The sequence below is a fragment of the Elephas maximus genome, chromosome 7 (genome assembly GCF_024166365.1).
Source record: "Elephas maximus indicus isolate mEleMax1 chromosome 7, mEleMax1 primary haplotype, whole genome shotgun sequence".
In the NCBI taxonomy this organism is placed as follows: Eukaryota; Metazoa; Chordata; class Mammalia; order Proboscidea; family Elephantidae; genus Elephas; species Elephas maximus.
In genome coordinates, this window is record NC_064825.1 from 2,482,843 (window position 1) to 2,501,007 (window position 18,165).

Consider the following 18,165-nt stretch of genomic DNA (forward strand, 5'->3'; position numbering starts at 1 on the left):
GCGTTCAGCTATTGTGAAGGCTCGCTTTGGCCCAGGGCAAACGAAGCGCCGGGGGAAATCTTAGCAGAGCCCGGCGCCTTTCCACGGTTCAAAGCGTGGAACTGCAGACTCTTTTGCAAAGAAGAGAGCGCCCAGGCAACAGCAGCCCGCACGTTTCTCAGTGAAAGGGAGAACTCCCTGAATTCATCCAGTCCTCTGAGCAAAGCAGGCAGAGGGAGAGAAACTTTCTTTCCTTCCTCTTTCCTGCCACGAATTCCTCGTTTGCTCTTGCAAACGCAGGGCTTCTTCGGAAAAACTACGCCGCGGTGCAGGGATCCTTCCAGAGGAGCAACGACATAGTTTGAGCTGGAAGGGCTTGGCAGAGCAGCCGGGGAGAAAAGGCCTCTTGCTATTCTCTTTTCTTTCTGCCTGAATGCGGTCAATTCGCACTTGCCAAAGCAAGGTTTCCCAGCACAAACTACAAAGCAGCAGCTCTCTCCTGGCAGAGGAAGTGCCATGCAGTGTTGCCCTGGCGAGATAGTGTTGCTACAGTGAGGCCCAGGGAAAACACACTGCCTAGAGAAATCCTAGCAAAGCCCTGTGTTTCCCCACAGGAATGTATGTCACTTTCAGTTCTTTGCCAGCCACGGAGCTCAGAGGCAACGTCAGATTGTGTGTATCTCAGGGAGAGAAAGAACACTGTGACTTCCCCCGTTCCTCTGACGAAAGCGGTTAGAGGGAGAAAAGCGTCCTTTGCTTTCGCTTTCCCGCAAGGAGCTCGGCAGATCTGCCCTTCGCGAAGGGCCGTTTTCCCCCGGAGAACTGCCTCGCCGTAGCCCGGTTCTGGAAGTGGAACGAGTATGCAGTGCTAGCGTTCAGCTATTGTGAAGGCTCGCTTTGGCCCAGGGCAAACGAAGCGCCGGGGGAAATCTTAGCAGAGCCCGGCGCCTTTCCACGGTTCAAAGCGTGGAACTGCAGACTCTTTTGCAAAGAAGAGAGCGCCCAGGCAACAGCAGCCCGCACGTTTCTCAGTGAAAGGGAGAACTCCCTGAATTCATCCAGTCCTCTGAGCAAAGCAGGCAGAGGGAGAGAAACTTTCTTTCCTTCCTCTTTCCTGCCACGAATTCCTCGTTTGCTCTTGCAAACGCAGGGCTTCTTCGGAAAAACTACGCCGCGGTGCAGGGATCCTTCCAGAGGAGCAACGACATAGTTTGAGCTGGAAGGGCTTGGCAGAGCAGCCGGGGAGAAAAGGCCTCTTGCTATTCTCTTTTCTTTCTGCCTGAATGCGGTCAATTCGCACTTGCCAAAGCAAGGTTTCCCAGCACAAACTACAAAGCAGCAGCTCTCTCCTGGCAGAGGAAGTGCCATGCAGTGTTGCCCTGGCGAGATAGTGTTGCTACAGTGAGGCCCAGGGAAAACACACTGCCTAGAGAAATCCTAGCAAAGCCCTGTGTTTCCCCACAGGAATGTATGTCACTTTCAGTTCTTTGCCAGCCACGGAGCTCAGAGGCAACGTCAGATTGTGTGTATCTCAGGGAGAGAAAGAACACTGTGACTTCCCCCGTTCCTCTGACGAAAGCGGTTAGAGGGAGAAAAGCGTCCTTTGCTTTCGCTTTCCTGCAAGGAGCTCGGCAGATCTGCCCTTCGCGAAGGGCCGTTTTCCCCCGGAGAACTGCCTCGCCGTAGCCCGGTTCTGGAAGTGGAACGAGTATGCAGTGCTAGCGTTCAGCTATTGTGAAGGCTCGCTTTGGCCCAGGGCAAACGAAGCGCCGGGGGAAATCTTAGCAGAGCCCGGCGCCTTTCCACGGTTCAAAGCGTGGAACTGCAGATTCTTTTGCAAAGAAGAGAGCGCCCAGGCAACAGCAGCCCGCACGTTTCTCAGTGAAAGGGAGAACTCCCTGACTTCATCCAGTCCTCTGAGCAAAGCAGGCAGAGGGAGAGAAACTTTCTTTCCTTCCTCTTTCCTGCCACGAATTCCTCGTTTGCTCTTGCAAACGCAGGGCTTCTTCGGAAAAACTACGCCGCGGTGCAGGGATCCTTCCAGAGGAGCAACGACATAGTTTGAGCTGGAAGGGCTTGGCAGAGCAGCCGGGGAGAAAAGGCCTCTTGCTATTCTCTTTTCTTTCTGCCTGAATGCGGTCAATTCGCACTTGCCAAAGCAAGGTTTCCCAGCACAAACTACAAAGCAGCAGCTCTCTCCTGGCAGAGGAAGTGCCATGCAGTGTTGCCCTGGCGAGATCGTGTTGCTACAGTGAGGCCCAGGGAAAACACACTGCCTAGAGAAATCCTAGCAAAGCCCTGTGTTTCCCCACAGGAATGTATGTCACTTTCAGTTCTTTGCCAGCCACGGAGCTCAGAGGCAACGTCAGATTGTGTGTATCTCAGGGAGAGAAAGAACACTGTGACTTCCCCCGTTCCTCTGACGAAAGCGGTTAGAGGGAGAAAAGCGTCCTTTGCTTTCGCTTTCCCGCAAGGAGCTCGGCAGATCTGCCCTTCGCGAAGGGCCGTTTTCCCCCGGAGAACTGCCTCGCCGTAGCCCGGTTCTGGAAGTGGAACGAGTATGCAGTGCTAGCGTTCAGCTATTGTGAAGGCTCGCTTTGGCCCAGGGCAAACGAAGCGCCGGGGGAAATCTTAGCAGAGCCCGGCGCCTTTCCACGGTTCAAAGCGTGGAACTGCAGACTCTTTTGCAAAGAAGAGAGCGCCCAGGCAACAGCAGCCCGCACGTTTCTCAGTGAAAGGGAGAACTCCCTGACTTCATCCAGTCCTCTGAGCAAAGCAGGCAGAGGGAGAGAAACTTTCTTTCCTTCCTCTTTCCTGCCACGAATTCCTCGTTTGCTCTTGCAAACGCAGGGCTTCTTCGGAAAAACTACGCCGCGGTGCAGGGACCCTTCCAGAGGAGCAACGACATAGTTTGAGCTGGAAGGGCTTGGCAGAGCAGCCGGGGAGAAAAGGCCTCTTGCTATTCTCTTTTCTTTCTGCCTGAATGCGGTCAATTCGCACTTGCCAAAGCAAGGTTTCCCAGCACAAACTACAAAGCAGCAGCTCTCTCCTGGCAGAGGAAGTGCCATGCAGTGTTGCCCTGGCGAGATAGTGTTGCTACAGTGAGGCCCAGGGAAAACACACTGCCTAGAGAAATCCTAGCAAAGCCCTGTGTTTCCCCACAGGAATGTATGTCACTTTCAGTTCTTTGCCAGCCACGGAGCTCAGAGGCAACGTCAGATTGTGTGTATCTCAGGGAGAGAAAGAACACTGTGACTTCCCCCGTTCCTCTGACGAAAGCGGTTAGAGGGAGAAAAGCGTCCTTTGCTTTCGCTTTCCCGCAAGGAGCTCGGCAGATCTGCCCTTCGCGAAGGGCCGTTTTCCCCCGGAGAACTGCCTCGCCGTAGCCCGGTTCTGGAAGTGGAACGAGTATGCAGTGCTAGCGTTCAGCTATTGTGAAGGCTCGCTTTGGCCCAGGGCAAACGAAGCGCCGGGGGAAATCTTAGCAGAGCCCGGCGCCTTTCCACGGTTCAAAGCGTGGAACTGCAGACTCTTTTGCAAAGAAGAGAGCGCCCAGGCAACAGCAGCCCGCACGTTTCTCAGTGAAAGGGAGAACTCCCTGACTTCATCCAGTCCTCTGAGCAAAGCAGGCAGAGGGAGAGAAACTTTCTTTCCTTCCTCTTTCCTGCCACGAATTCCTCGTTTGCTCTTGCAAACGCAGGGCTTCTTCGGAAAAACTACGCCGCGGTGCAGGGACCCTTCCAGAGGAGCAACGACATAGTTTGAGCTGGAAGGGCTTGGCAGAGCAGCCGGGGAGAAAAGGCCTCTTGCTATTCTCTTTTCTTTCTGCCTGAATGCGGTCAATTCGCACTTGCCAAAGCAAGGTTTCCCAGCACAAACTACAAAGCAGTAGCTCTCTCCTGGCAGAGGAAGTGCCATGCAGTGTTGCCCTGGCGAGATCGTGTTGCTACAGTGAGGCCCAGGGAAAACACACTGCCTAGAGAAATCCTAGCAAAGCCCTGTGTTTCCCCACAGGAATGTATGTCACTTTCAGTTCTTTGCCAGCCACGGAGCTCAGAGGCAACGTCAGATTGTGTGTATCTCAGGGAGAGAAAGAACACTGTGACTTCCCCCGTTCCTCTGACGAAAGCGGTTAGAGGGAGAAAAGCGTCCTTTGCTTTCGCTTGCCCTTCGCGAAGGGCCGTTTTCCCCCGGAGAACTGCCTCGCCGTAGCCCGGTTCTGGAAGTGGAACGAGTATGCAGTGTTAGCGTTCAGCTATTGTGAAGGCTCGCTTTGGCCCAGGGCAAACGAAGCGCCGGGGGAAATCTTAGCAGAGCCCGGCGCCTTTCCACGGTTCAAAGCGTGGAACTGCAGACTCTTTTGCAAAGAAGAGAGCGCCCAGGCAACAGCAGCCCGCACGTTTCTCAGTGAAAGGGAGAACTCCCTGACTTCATCCAGTCCTCTGAGCAAAGCAGGCAGAGGGAGAGAAACTTTCTTTCCTTCCTCTTTCCTGCCACGAATTCCTCGTTTGCTCTTGCAAACGCAGGGCTTCTTCGGAAAAACTACGCCGCGGTGCAGGGATCCTTCCAGAGGAGCAACGACATAGTTTGAGCTGGAAGGGCTTGGCAGAGCAGCCGGGGAGAAAAGGCCTCTTGCTATTCTCTTTTCTTTCTGCCTGAATGCGGTCAATTCGCACTTGCCAAAGCAAGGTTTCCCAGCACAAACTACAAAGCAGCAGCTCTCTCCTGGCAGAGGAAGTGCCATGCAGTGTTGCCCTGGCGAGATAGTGTTGCTACAGTGAGGCCCAGGGAAAACACACTGCCTAGAGAAATCCTAGCAAAGCCCTGTGTTTCCCCACAGGAATGTATGTCACTTTCAGTTCTTTGCCAGCCACGGAGCTCAGAGGCAACGTCAGATTGTGTGTATCTCAGGGAGAGAAAGAACACTGTGACTTCCCCCGTTCCTCTGACGAAAGCGGTTAGAGGGAGAAAAGCGTCCTTTGCTTTCGCTTTCCCGCAAGGAGCTCGGCAGATCTGCCCTTCGCGAAGGGCCGTTTTCCCCCGGAGAACTGCCTCGCCGTAGCCCGGTTCTGGAAGTGGAACGAGTATGCAGTGCTAGCGTTCAGCTATTGTGAAGGCTCGCTTTGGCCCAGGGCAAACGAAGCGCCGGGGGAAATCTTAGCAGAGCCCGGCGCCTTTCCACGGTTCAAAGCGTGGAACTGCAGACTCTTTTGCAAAGAAGAGAGCGCCCAGGCAACAGCAGCCCGCACGTTTCTCAGTGAAAGGGAGAACTCCCTGACTTCATCCAGTCCTCTGAGCAAAGCAGGCAGAGGGAGAGAAACTTTCTTTCCTTCCTCTTTCCTGCCACGAATTCCTCGTTTGCTCTTGCAAACGCAGGGCTTCTTCGGAAAAACTACGCCGCGGTGCAGGGACCCTTCCAGAGGAGCAACGACATAGTTTGAGCTGGAAGGGCTTGGCAGAGCAGCCGGGGAGAAAAGGCCTCTTGCTATTCTCTTTTCTTTCTGCCTGAATGCGGTCAATTCGCACTTGCCAAAGCAAGGTTTCCCAGCACAAACTACAAAGCAGCAGCTCTCTCCTGGCAGAGGAAGTGCCATGCAGTGTTGCCCTGGCGAGATCGTGTTGCTACAGTGAGGCCCAGGGAAAACACACTGCCTAGAGAAATCCTAGCAAAGCCCTGTGTTTCCCCACAGGAATGTATGTCACTTTCAGTTCTTTGCCAGCCACGGAGCTCAGAGGCAACGTCAGATTGTGTGTATCTCAGGGAGAGAAAGAACACTGTGACTTCCCCCGTTCCTCTGACGAAAGCGGTTAGAGGGAGAAAAGCGTCCTTTGCTTTCGCTTTCCCGCAAGGAGCTCGGCAGATCTGCCCTTCGCGAAGGGCCGTTTTCCCCCGGAGAACTGCCTCGCCGTAGCCCGGTTCTGGAAGTGGAACGAGTATGCAGTGCTAGCGTTCAGCTATTGTGAAGGCTCGCTTTGGCCCAGGGCAAACGAAGCGCCGGGGGAAATCTTAGCAGAGCCCGGCGCCTTTCCACGGTTCAAAGCGTGGAACTGCAGACTCTTTTGCAAAGAAGAGAGCGCCCAGGCAACAGCAGCCCGCACGTTTCTCAGTGAAAGGGAGAACTCCCTGACTTCATCCAGTCCTCTGAGCAAAGCAGGCAGAGGGAGAGAAACTTTCTTTCCTTCCTCTTTCCTGCCACGAATTCCTCGTTTGCTCTTGCAAACGCAGGGCTTCTTCGGAAAAACTACGCCGCGGTGCAGGGATCCTTCCAGAGGAGCAACGACATAGTTTGAGCTGGAAGGGCTTGGCAGAGCACCCGGGGAGAAAAGGCCTCTTGCTATTCTCTTTTCTTTCTGCCTGAATGCGGTCAATTCGCACTTGCCAAAGCAAGGTTTCCCAGCACAAACTACAAAGCAGCAGCTCTCTCCTGGCAGAGGAAGTGCCATGCAGTGTTGCCCTGGCGAGATAGTGTTGCTACAGTGAGGCCCAGGGAAAACACACTGCCTAGAGAAATCCTAGCAAAGCCCTGTGTTTCCCCACAGGAATGTATGTCACTTTCAGTTCTTTGCCAGCCACGGAGCTCAGAGGCAACGTCAGATTGTGTGTATCTCAGGGAGAGAAAGAACACTGTGACTTCCCCCGTTCCTCTGACGAAAGCGGTTAGAGGGAGAAAAGCGTCCTTTGCTTTCGCTTTCCCGCAAGGAGCTCGGCAGATCTGCCCTTCGCGAAGGGCCGTTTTCCCCCGGAGAACTGCCTCGCCGTAGCCCGGTTCTGGAAGTGGAACGAGTATGCAGTGCTAGCGTTCAGCTATTGTGAAGGCTCGCTTTGGCCCAGGGCAAACGAAGCGCCGGGGGAAATCTTAGCAGAGCCCGGCGCCTTTCCACGGTTCAAAGCGTGGAACTGCAGACTCTTTTGCAAAGAAGAGAGCGCCCAGGCAACAGCAGCCCGCACGTTTCTCAGTGAAAGGGAGAACTCCCTGACTTCATCCAGTCCTCTGAGCAAAGCAGGCAGAGGGAGAGAAACTTTCTTTCCTTCCTCTTTCCTGCCACGAATTCCTCGTTTGCTCTTGCAAACGCAGGGCTTCTTCGGAAAAACTACGCCGCGGTGCAGGGACCCTTCCAGAGGAGCAACGACATAGTTTGAGCTGGAAGGGCTTGGCAGAGCAGCCGGGGAGAAAAGGCCTCTTGCTATTCTCTTTTCTTTCTGCCTGAATGCGGTCAATTCGCACTTGCCAAAGCAAGGTTTCCCAGCACAAACTACAAAGCAGCAGCTCTCTCCTGGCAGAGGAAGTGCCATGCAGTGTTGCCCTGGCGAGATAGTGTTGCTACAGTGAGGCCCAGGGAAAACACACTGCCTAGAGAAATCCTAGCAAAGCCCTGTGTTTCCCCACAGGAATGTATGTCACTGTCAGTTCTTTGCCAGCCACGGAGCTCAGAGGCAACGTCAGATTGTGTGTATCTCAGGGAGAGAAAGAACACTGTGACTTCCCCCGTTCCTCTGACGAAAGCGGTTAGAGGGAGAAAAGCGTCCTTTGCTTTCGCTTTCCCGCAAGGAGCTCGGCAGATCTGCCCTTCGCGAAGGGCCGTTTTCCCCCGGAGAACTGCCTCGCCGTAGCCCGGTTCTGGAAGTGGAACGAGTATGCAGTGTTAGCGTTCAGCTATTGTGAAGGCTCGCTTTGGCCCAGGGCAAACGAAGCGCCGGGGGAAATCTTAGCAGAGCCCGGCGCCTTTCCACGGTTCAAAGCGTGGAACTGCAGACTCTTTTGCAAAGAAGAGAGCGCCCAGGCAACAGCAGCCCGCACGTTTCTCAGTGAAAGGGAGAACTCCCTGAATTCATCCAGTCCTCTGAGCAAAGCAGGCAGAGGGAGAGAAACTTTCTTTCCTTCCTCTTTCCTGCCACGAATTCCTCGTTTGCTCTTGCAAACGCAGGGCTTCTTCGGAAAAACTACGCCGCGGTGCAGGGATCCTTCCAGAGGAGCAACGACATAGTTTGAGCTGGAAGGGCTTGGCAGAGCAGCCGGGGAGAAAAGGCCTCTTGCTATTCTCTTTTCTTTCTGCCTGAATGCGGTCAATTCGCACTTGCCAAAGCAAGGTTTCCCAGCACAAACTACAAAGCAGCAGCTCTCTCCTGGCAGAGGAAGTGCCATGCAGTGTTGCCCTGGCGAGATAGTGTTGCTACAGTGAGGCCCAGGGAAAACACACTGCCTAGAGAAATCCTAGCAAAGCCCTGTGTTTCCCCACAGGAATGTATGTCACTTTCAGTTCTTTGCCAGCCACGGAGCTCAGAGGCAACGTCAGATTGTGTGTATCTCAGGGAGAGAAAGAACACTGTGACTTCCCCCGTTCCTCTGACGAAAGCGGTTAGAGGGAGAAAAGCGTCCTTTGCTTTCGCTTTCCCGCAAGGAGCTCGGCAGATCTGCCCTTCGCGAAGGGCCGTTTTCCCCCGGAGAACTGCCTCGCCGTAGCCCGGTTCTGGAAGTGGAACGAGTATGCAGTGCTAGCGTTCAGCTATTGTGAAGGCTCGCTTTGGCCCAGGGCAAACGAAGCGCCGGGGGAAATCTTAGCAGAGCCCGGCGCCTTTCCACGGTTCAAAGCGTGGAACTGCAGACTCTTTTGCAAAGAAGAGAGCGCCCAGGCAACAGCAGCCCGCACGTTTCTCAGTGAAAGGGAGAACTCCCTGACTTCATCCAGTCCTCTGAGCAAAGCAGGCAGAGGGAGAGAAACTTTCTTTCCTTCCTCTTTCCTGCCACGAATTCCTCGTTTGCTCTTGCAAACGCAGGGCTTCTTCGGAAAAACTACGCCGCGGTGCAGGGATCCTTCCAGAGGAGCAACGACATAGTTTGAGCTGGAAGGGCTTGGCAGAGCAGCCGGGGAGAAAAGGCCTCTTGCTATTCTCTTTTCTTTCTGCCTGAATGCGGTCAATTCGCACTTGCCAAAGCAAGGTTTCCCAGCACAAACTACAAAGCAGCAGCTCTCTCCTGGCAGAGGAAGTGCCATGCAGTGTTGCCCTGGCGAGATAGTGTTGCTACAGTGAGGCCCAGGGAAAACACACTGCCTAGAGAAATCCTAGCAAAGCCCTGTGTTTCCCCACAGGAATGTATGTCACTTTCAGTTCTTTGCCAGCCACGGAGCTCAGAGGCAACGTCAGATTGTGTGTATCTCAGGGAGAGAAAGAACACTGTGACTTCCCCCGTTCCTCTGACGAAAGCGGTTAGAGGGAGAAAAGCGTCCTTTGCTTTCGCTTTCCCGCAAGGAGCTCGGCAGATCTGCCCTTCGCGAAGGGCCGTTTTCCCCCGGAGAACTGCCTCGCCGTAGCCCGGTTCTGGAAGTGGAACGAGTATGCAGTGCTAGCGTTCAGCTATTGTGAAGGCTCGCTTTGGCCCAGGGCAAACGAAGCGCCGGGGGAAATCTTAGCAGAGCCCGGCGCCTTTCCACGGTTCAAAGCGTGGAACTGCAGATTCTTTTGCAAAGAAGAGAGCGCCCAGGCAACAGCAGCCCGCACGTTTCTCAGTGAAAGGGAGAACTCCCTGACTTCATCCAGTCCTCTGAGCAAAGCAGGCAGAGGGAGAGAAACTTTCTTTCCTTCCTCTTTCCTGCCACGAATTCCTCGTTTGCTCTTGCAAACGCAGGGCTTCTTCGGAAAAACTACGCCGCGGTGCAGGGATCCTTCCAGAGGAGCAACGACATAGTTTGAGCTGGAAGGGCTTGGCAGAGCAGCCGGGGAGAAAAGGCCTCTTGCTATTCTCTTTTCTTTCTGCCTGAATGCGGTCAATTCGCACTTGCCAAAGCAAGGTTTCCCAGCACAAACTACAAAGCAGCAGCTCTCTCCTGGCAGAGGAAGTGCCATGCAGTGTTGCCCTGGCGAGATCGTGTTGCTACAGTGAGGCCCAGGGAAAACACACTGCCTAGAGAAATCCTAGCAAAGCCCTGTGTTTCCCCACAGGAATGTATGTCACTTTCAGTTCTTTGCCAGCCACGGAGCTCAGAGGCAACGTCAGATTGTGTGTATCTCAGGGAGAGAAAGAACACTGTGACTTCCCCCGTTCCTCTGACGAAAGCGGTTAGAGGGAGAAAAGCGTCCTTTGCTTTCGCTTTCCCGCAAGGAGCTCGGCAGATCTGCCCTTCGCGAAGGGCCGTTTTCCCCCGGAGAACTGCCTCGCCGTAGCCCGGTTCTGGAAGTGGAACGAGTATGCAGTGCTAGCGTTCAGCTATTGTGAAGGCTCGCTTTGGCCCAGGGCAAACGAAGCGCCGGGGGAAATCTTAGCAGAGCCCGGCGCCTTTCCACGGTTCAAAGCGTGGAACTGCAGACTCTTTTGCAAAGAAGAGAGCGCCCAGGCAACAGCAGCCCGCACGTTTCTCAGTGAAAGGGAGAACTCCCTGACTTCATCCAGTCCTCTGAGCAAAGCAGGCAGAGGGAGAGAAACTTTCTTTCCTTCCTCTTTCCTGCCACGAATTCCTCGTTTGCTCTTGCAAACGCAGGGCTTCTTCGGAAAAACTACGCCGCGGTGCAGGGATCCTTCCAGAGGAGCAACGACATAGTTTGAGCTGGAAGGGCTTGGCAGAGCACCCGGGGAGAAAAGGCCTCTTGCTATTCTCTTTTCTTTCTGCCTGAATGCGGTCAATTCGCACTTGCCAAAGCAAGGTTTCCCAGCACAAACTACAAAGCAGCAGCTCTCTCCTGGCAGAGGAAGTGCCATGCAGTGTTGCCCTGGCGAGATAGTGTTGCTACAGTGAGGCCCAGGGAAAACACACTGCCTAGAGAAATCCTAGCAAAGCCCTGTGTTTCCCCACAGGAATGTATGTCACTTTCAGTTCTTTGCCAGCCACGGAGCTCAGAGGCAACGTCAGATTGTGTGTATCTCAGGGAGAGAAAGAACACTGTGACTTCCCCCGTTCCTCTGACGAAAGCGGTTAGAGGGAGAAAAGCGTCCTTTGCTTTCGCTTTCCCGCAAGGAGCTCGGCAGATCTGCCCTTCGCGAAGGGCCGTTTTCCCCCGGAGAACTGCCTCGCCGTAGCCCGGTTCTGGAAGTGGAACGAGTATGCAGTGCTAGCGTTCAGCTATTGTGAAGGCTCGCTTTGGCCCAGGGCAAACGAAGCGCCGGGGGAAATCTTAGCAGAGCCCGGCGCCTTTCCACGGTTCAAAGCGTGGAACTGCAGACTCTTTTGCAAAGAAGAGAGCGCCCAGGCAACAGCAGCCCGCACGTTTCTCAGTGAAAGGGAGAACTCCCTGAATTCATCCAGTCCTCTGAGCAAAGCAGGCAGAGGGAGAGAAACTTTCTTTCCTTCCTCTTTCCTGCCACGAATTCCTCGTTTGCTCTTGCAAACGCAGGGCTTCTTCGGAAAAACTACGCCGCGGTGCAGGGATCCTTCCAGAGGAGCAACGACATAGTTTGAGCTGGAAGGGCTTGGCAGAGCAGCCGGGGAGAAAAGGCCTCTTGCTATTCTCTTTTCTTTCTGCCTGAATGCGGTCAATTCGCACTTGCCAAAGCAAGGTTTCCCAGCACAAACTACAAAGCAGCAGCTCTCTCCTGGCAGAGGAAGTGCCATGCAGTGTTGCCCTGGCGAGATAGTGTTGCTACAGTGAGGCCCAGGGAAAACACACTGCCTAGAGAAATCCTAGCAAAGCCCTGTGTTTCCCCACAGGAATGTATGTCACTTTCAGTTCTTTGCCAGCCACGGAGCTCAGAGGCAACGTCAGATTGTGTGTATCTCAGGGAGAGAAAGAACACTGTGACTTCCCCCGTTCCTCTGACGAAAGCGGTTAGAGGGAGAAAAGCGTCCTTTGCTTTCGCTTTCCCGCAAGGAGCTCGGCAGATCTGCCCTTCGCGAAGGGCCGTTTTCCCCCGGAGAACTGCCTCGCCGTAGCCCGGTTCTGGAAGTGGAACGAGTATGCAGTGCTAGCGTTCAGCTATTGTGAAGGCTCGCTTTGGCCCAGGGCAAACGAAGCGCCGGGGGAAATCTTAGCAGAGCCCGGCGCCTTTCCACGGTTCAAAGCGTGGAACTGCAGATTCTTTTGCAAAGAAGAGAGCGCCCAGGCAACAGCAGCCCGCACGTTTCTCAGTGAAAGGGAGAACTCCCTGACTTCATCCAGTCCTCTGAGCAAAGCAGGCAGAGGGAGAGAAACTTTCTTTCCTTCCTCTTTCCTGCCACGAATTCCTCGTTTGCTCTTGCAAACGCAGGGCTTCTTCGGAAAAACTACGCCGCGGTGCAGGGATCCTTCCAGAGGAGCAACGACATAGTTTGAGCTGGAAGGGCTTGGCAGAGCAGCCGGGGAGAAAAGGCCTCTTGCTATTCTCTTTTCTTTCTGCCTGAATGCGGTCAATTCGCACTTGCCAAAGCAAGGTTTCCCAGCACAAACTACAAAGCAGCAGCTCTCTCCTGGCAGAGGAAGTGCCATGCAGTGTTGCCCTGGCGAGATCGTGTTGCTACAGTGAGGCCCAGGGAAAACACACTGCCTAGAGAAATCCTAGCAAAGCCCTGTGTTTCCCCACAGGAATGTATGTCACTTTCAGTTCTTTGCCAGCCACGGAGCTCAGAGGCAACGTCAGATTGTGTGTATCTCAGGGAGAGAAAGAACACTGTGACTTCCCCCGTTCCTCTGACGAAAGCGGTTAGAGGGAGAAAAGCGTCCTTTGCTTTCGCTTTCCCGCAAGGAGCTCGGCAGATCTGCCCTTCGCGAAGGGCCGTTTTCCCCCGGAGAACTGCCTCGCCGTAGCCCGGTTCTGGAAGTGGAACGAGTATGCAGTGCTAGCGTTCAGCTATTGTGAAGGCTCGCTTTGGCCCAGGGCAAACGAAGCGCCGGGGGAAATCTTAGCAGAGCCCGGCGCCTTTCCACGGTTCAAAGCGTGGAACTGCAGACTCTTTTGCAAAGAAGAGAGCGCCCAGGCAACAGCAGCCCGCACGTTTCTCAGTGAAAGGGAGAACTCCCTGACTTCATCCAGTCCTCTGAGCAAAGCAGGCAGAGGGAGAGAAACTTTCTTTCCTTCCTCTTTCCTGCCACGAATTCCTCGTTTGCTCTTGCAAACGCAGGGCTTCTTCGGAAAAACTACGCCGCGGTGCAGGGATCCTTCCAGAGGAGCAACGACATAGTTTGAGCTGGAAGGGCTTGGCAGAGCAGCCGGGGAGAAAAGGCCTCTTGCTATTCTCTTTTCTTTCTGCCTGAATGCGGTCAATTCGCACTTGCCAAAGCAAGGTTTCCCAGCACAAACTACAAAGCAGCAGCTCTCTCCTGGCAGAGGAAGTGCCATGCAGTGTTGCCCTGGCGAGATAGTGTTGCTACAGTGAGGCCCAGGGAAAACACACTGCCTAGAGAAATCCTAGCAAAGCCCTGTGTTTCCCCACAGGAATGTATGTCACTTTCAGTTCTTTGCCAGCCACGGAGCTCAGAGGCAACGTCAGATTGTGTGTATCTCAGGGAGAGAAAGAACACTGTGACTTCCCCCGTTCCTCTGACGAAAGCGGTTAGAGGGAGAAAAGCGTCCTTTGCTTTCGCTTTCCCGCAAGGAGCTCGGCAGATCTGCCCTTCGCGAAGGGCCGTTTTCCCCCGGAGAACTGCCTCGCCGTAGCCCGGTTCTGGAAGTGGAACGAGTATGCAGTGCTAGCGTTCAGCTATTGTGAAGGCTCGCTTTGGCCCAGGGCAAACGAAGCGCCGGGGGAAATCTTAGCAGAGCCCGGCGCCTTTCCACGGTTCAAAGCGTGGAACTGCAGATTCTTTTGCAAAGAAGAGAGCGCCCAGGCAACAGCAGCCCGCACGTTTCTCAGTGAAAGGGAGAACTCCCTGACTTCATCCAGTCCTCTGAGCAAAGCAGGCAGAGGGAGAGAAACTTTCTTTCCTTCCTCTTTCCTGCCACGAATTCCTCGTTTGCTCTTGCAAACGCAGGGCTTCTTCGGAAAAACTACGCCGCGGTGCAGGGATCCTTCCAGAGGAGCAACGACATAGTTTGAGCTGGAAGGGCTTGGCAGAGCAGCCGGGGAGAAAAGGCCTCTTGCTATTCTCTTTTCTTTCTGCCTGAATGCGGTCAATTCGCACTTGCCAAAGCAAGGTTTCCCAGCACAAACTACAAAGCAGCAGCTCTCTCCTGGCAGAGGAAGTGCCATGCAGTGTTGCCCTGGCGAGATCGTGTTGCTACAGTGAGGCCCAGGGAAAACACACTGCCTAGAGAAATCCTAGCAAAGCCCTGTGTTTCCCCACAGGAATGTATGTCACTTTCAGTTCTTTGCCAGCCACGGAGCTCAGAGGCAACGTCAGATTGTGTGTATCTCAGGGAGAGAAAGAACACTGTGACTTCCCCCGTTCCTCTGACGAAAGCGGTTAGAGGGAGAAAAGCGTCCTTTGCTTTCGCTTTCCCGCAAGGAGCTCGGCAGATCTGCCCTTCGCGAAGGGCCGTTTTCCCCCGGAGAACTGCCTCGCCGTAGCCCGGTTCTGGAAGTGGAACGAGTATGCAGTGCTAGCGTTCAGCTATTGTGAAGGCTCGCTTTGGCCCAGGGCAAACGAAGCGCCGGGGGAAATCTTAGCAGAGCCCGGCGCCTTTCCACGGTTCAAAGCGTGGAACTGCAGACTCTTTTGCAAAGAAGAGAGCGCCCAGGCAACAGCAGCCCGCACGTTTCTCAGTGAAAGGGAGAACTCCCTGACTTCATCCAGTCCTCTGAGCAAAGCAGGCAGAGGGAGAGAAACTTTCTTTCCTTCCTCTTTCCTGCCACGAATTCCTCGTTTGCTCTTGCAAACGCAGGGCTTCTTCGGAAAAACTACGCCGCGGTGCAGGGATCCTTCCAGAGGAGCAACGACATAGTTTGAGCTGGAAGGGCTTGGCAGAGCACCCGGGGAGAAAAGGCCTCTTGCTATTCTCTTTTCTTTCTGCCTGAATGCGGTCAATTCGCACTTGCCAAAGCAAGGTTTCCCAGCACAAACTACAAAGCAGCAGCTCTCTCCTGGCAGAGGAAGTGCCATGCAGTGTTGCCCTGGCGAGATAGTGTTGCTACAGTGAGGCCCAGGGAAAACACACTGCCTAGAGAAATCCTAGCAAAGCCCTGTGTTTCCCCACAGGAATGTATGTCACTTTCAGTTCTTTGCCAGCCACGGAGCTCAGAGGCAACGTCAGATTGTGTGTATCTCAGGGAGAGAAAGAACACTGTGACTTCCCCCGTTCCTCTGACGAAAGCGGTTAGAGGGAGAAAAGCGTCCTTTGCTTTCGCTTTCCCGCAAGGAGCTCGGCAGATCTGCCCTTCGCGAAGGGCCGTTTTCCCCCGGAGAACTGCCTCGCCGTAGCCCGGTTCTGGAAGTGGAACGAGTATGCAGTGCTAGCGTTCAGCTATTGTGAAGGCTCGCTTTGGCCCAGGGCAAACGAAGCGCCGGGGGAAATCTTAGCAGAGCCCGGCGCCTTTCCACGGTTCAAAGCGTGGAACTGCAGACTCTTTTGCAAAGAAGAGAGCGCCCAGGCAACAGCAGCCCGCACGTTTCTCAGTGAAAGGGAGAACTCCCTGAATTCATCCAGTCCTCTGAGCAAAGCAGGCAGAGGGAGAGAAACTTTCTTTCCTTCCTCTTTCCTGCCACGAATTCCTCGTTTGCTCTTGCAAACGCAGGGCTTCTTCGGAAAAACTACGCCGCGGTGCAGGGATCCTTCCAGAGGAGCAACGACATAGTTTGAGCTGGAAGGGCTTGGCAGAGCAGCCGGGGAGAAAAGGCCTCTTGCTATTCTCTTTTCTTTCTGCCTGAATGCGGTCAATTCGCACTTGCCAAAGCAAGGTTTCCCAGCACAAACTACAAAGCAGCAGCTCTCTCCTGGCAGAGGAAGTGCCATGCAGTGTTGCCCTGGCGAGATAGTGTTGCTACAGTGAGGCCCAGGGAAAACACACTGCCTAGAGAAATCCTAGCAAAGCCCTGTGTTTCCCCACAGGAATGTATGTCACTTTCAGTTCTTTGCCAGCCACGGAGCTCAGAGGCAACGTCAGATTGTGTGTATCTCAGGGAGAGAAAGAACACTGTGACTTCCCCCGTTCCTCTGACGAAAGCGGTTAGAGGGAGAAAAGCGTCCTTTGCTTTCGCTTTCCCGCAAGGAGCTCGGCAGATCTGCCCTTCGCGAAGGGCCGTTTTCCCCCGGAGAACTGCCTCGCCGTAGCCCGGTTCTGGAAGTGGAACGAGTATGCAGTGCTAGCGTTCAGCTATTGTGAAGGCTCGCTTTGGCCCAGGGCAAACGAAGCGCCGGGGGAAATCTTAGCAGAGCCCGGCGCCTTTCCACGGTTCAAAGCGTGGAACTGCAGATTCTTTTGCAAAGAAGAGAGCGCCCAGGCAACAGCAGCCCGCACGTTTCTCAGTGAAAGGGAGAACTCCCTGACTTCATCCAGTCCTCTGAGCAAAGCAGGCAGAGGGAGAGAAACTTTCTTTCCTTCCTCTTTCCTGCCACGAATTCCTCGTTTGCTCTTGCAAACGCAGGGCTTCTTCGGAAAAACTACGCCGCGGTGCAGGGATCCTTCCAGAGGAGCAACGACATAGTTTGAGCTGGAAGGGCTTGGCAGAGCAGCCGGGGAGAAAAGGCCTCTTGCTATTCTCTTTTCTTTCTGCCTGAATGCGGTCAATTCGCACTTGCCAAAGCAAGGTTTCCCAGCACAAACTACAAAGCAGCAGCTCTCTCCTGGCAGAGGAAGTGCCATGCAGTGTTGCCCTGGCGAGATCGTGTTGCTACAGTGAGGCCCAGGGAAAACACACTGCCTAGAGAAATCCTAGCAAAGCCCTGTGTTTCCCCACAGGAATGTATGTCACTTTCAGTTCTTTGCCAGCCACGGAGCTCAGAGGCAACGTCAGATTGTGTGTATCTCAGGGAGAGAAAGAACACTGTGACTTCCCCCGTTCCTCTGACGAAAGCGGTTAGAGGGAGAAAAGCGTCCTTTGCTTTCGCTTTCCCGCAAGGAGCTCGGCAGATCTGCCCTTCGCGAAGGGCCGTTTTCCCCCGGAGAACTGCCTCGCCGTAGCCCGGTTCTGGAAGTGGAACGAGTATGCAGTGCTAGCGTTCAGCTATTGTGAAGGCTCGCTTTGGCCCAGGGCAAACGAAGCGCCGGGGGAAATCTTAGCAGAGCCCGGCGCCTTTCCACGGTTCAAAGCGTGGAACTGCAGACTCTTTTGCAAAGAAGAGAGCGCCCAGGCAACAGCAGCCCGCACGTTTCTCAGTGAAAGGGAGAACTCCCTGACTTCATCCAGTCCTCTGAGCAAAGCAGGCAGAGGGAGAGAAACTTTCTTTCCTTCCTCTTTCCTGCCACGAATTCCTCGTTTGCTCTTGCAAACGCAGGGCTTCTTCGGAAAAACTACGCCGCGGTGCAGGGATCCTTCCAGAGGAGCAACGACATAGTTTGAGCTGGAAGGGCTTGGCAGAGCACCCGGGGAGAAAAGGCCTCTTGCTATTCTCTTTTCTTTCTGCCTGAATGCGGTCAATTCGCACTTGCCAAAGCAAGGTTTCCCAGCACAAACTACAAAGCAGCAGCTCTCTCCTGGCAGAGGAAGTGCCATGCAGTGTTGCCCTGGCGAGATAGTGTTGCTACAGTGAGGCCCAGGGAAAACACACTGCCTAGAGAAATCCTAGCAAAGCCCTGTGTTTCCCCACAGGAATGTATGTCACTTTCAGTTCTTTGCCAGCCACGGAGCTCAGAGGCAACGTCAGATTGTGTGTATCTCAGGGAGAGAAAGAACACTGTGACTTCCCCCGTTCCTCTGACGAAAGCGGTTAGAGGGAGAAAAGCGTCCTTTGCTTTCGCTTTCCCGCAAGGAGCTCGGCAGATCTGCCCTTCGCGAAGGGCCGTTTTCCCCCGGAGAACTGCCTCGCCGTAGCCCGGTTCTGGAAGTGGAACGAGTATGCAGTGCTAGCGTTCAGCTATTGTGAAGGCTCGCTTTGGCCCAGGGCAAACGAAGCGCCGGGGGAAATCTTAGCAGAGCCCGGCGCCTTTCCACGGTTCAAAGCGTGGAACTGCAGACTCTTTTGCAAAGAAGAGAGCGCCCAGGCAACAGCAGCCCGCACGTTTCTCAGTGAAAGGGAGAACTCCCTGAATTCATCCAGTCCTCTGAGCAAAGCAGGCAGAGGGAGAGAAACTTTCTTTCCTTCCTCTTTCCTGCCACGAATTCCTCGTTTGCTCTTGCAAACGCAGGGCTTCTTCGGAAAAACTACGCCGCGGTGCAGGGATCCTTCCAGAGGAGCAACGACATAG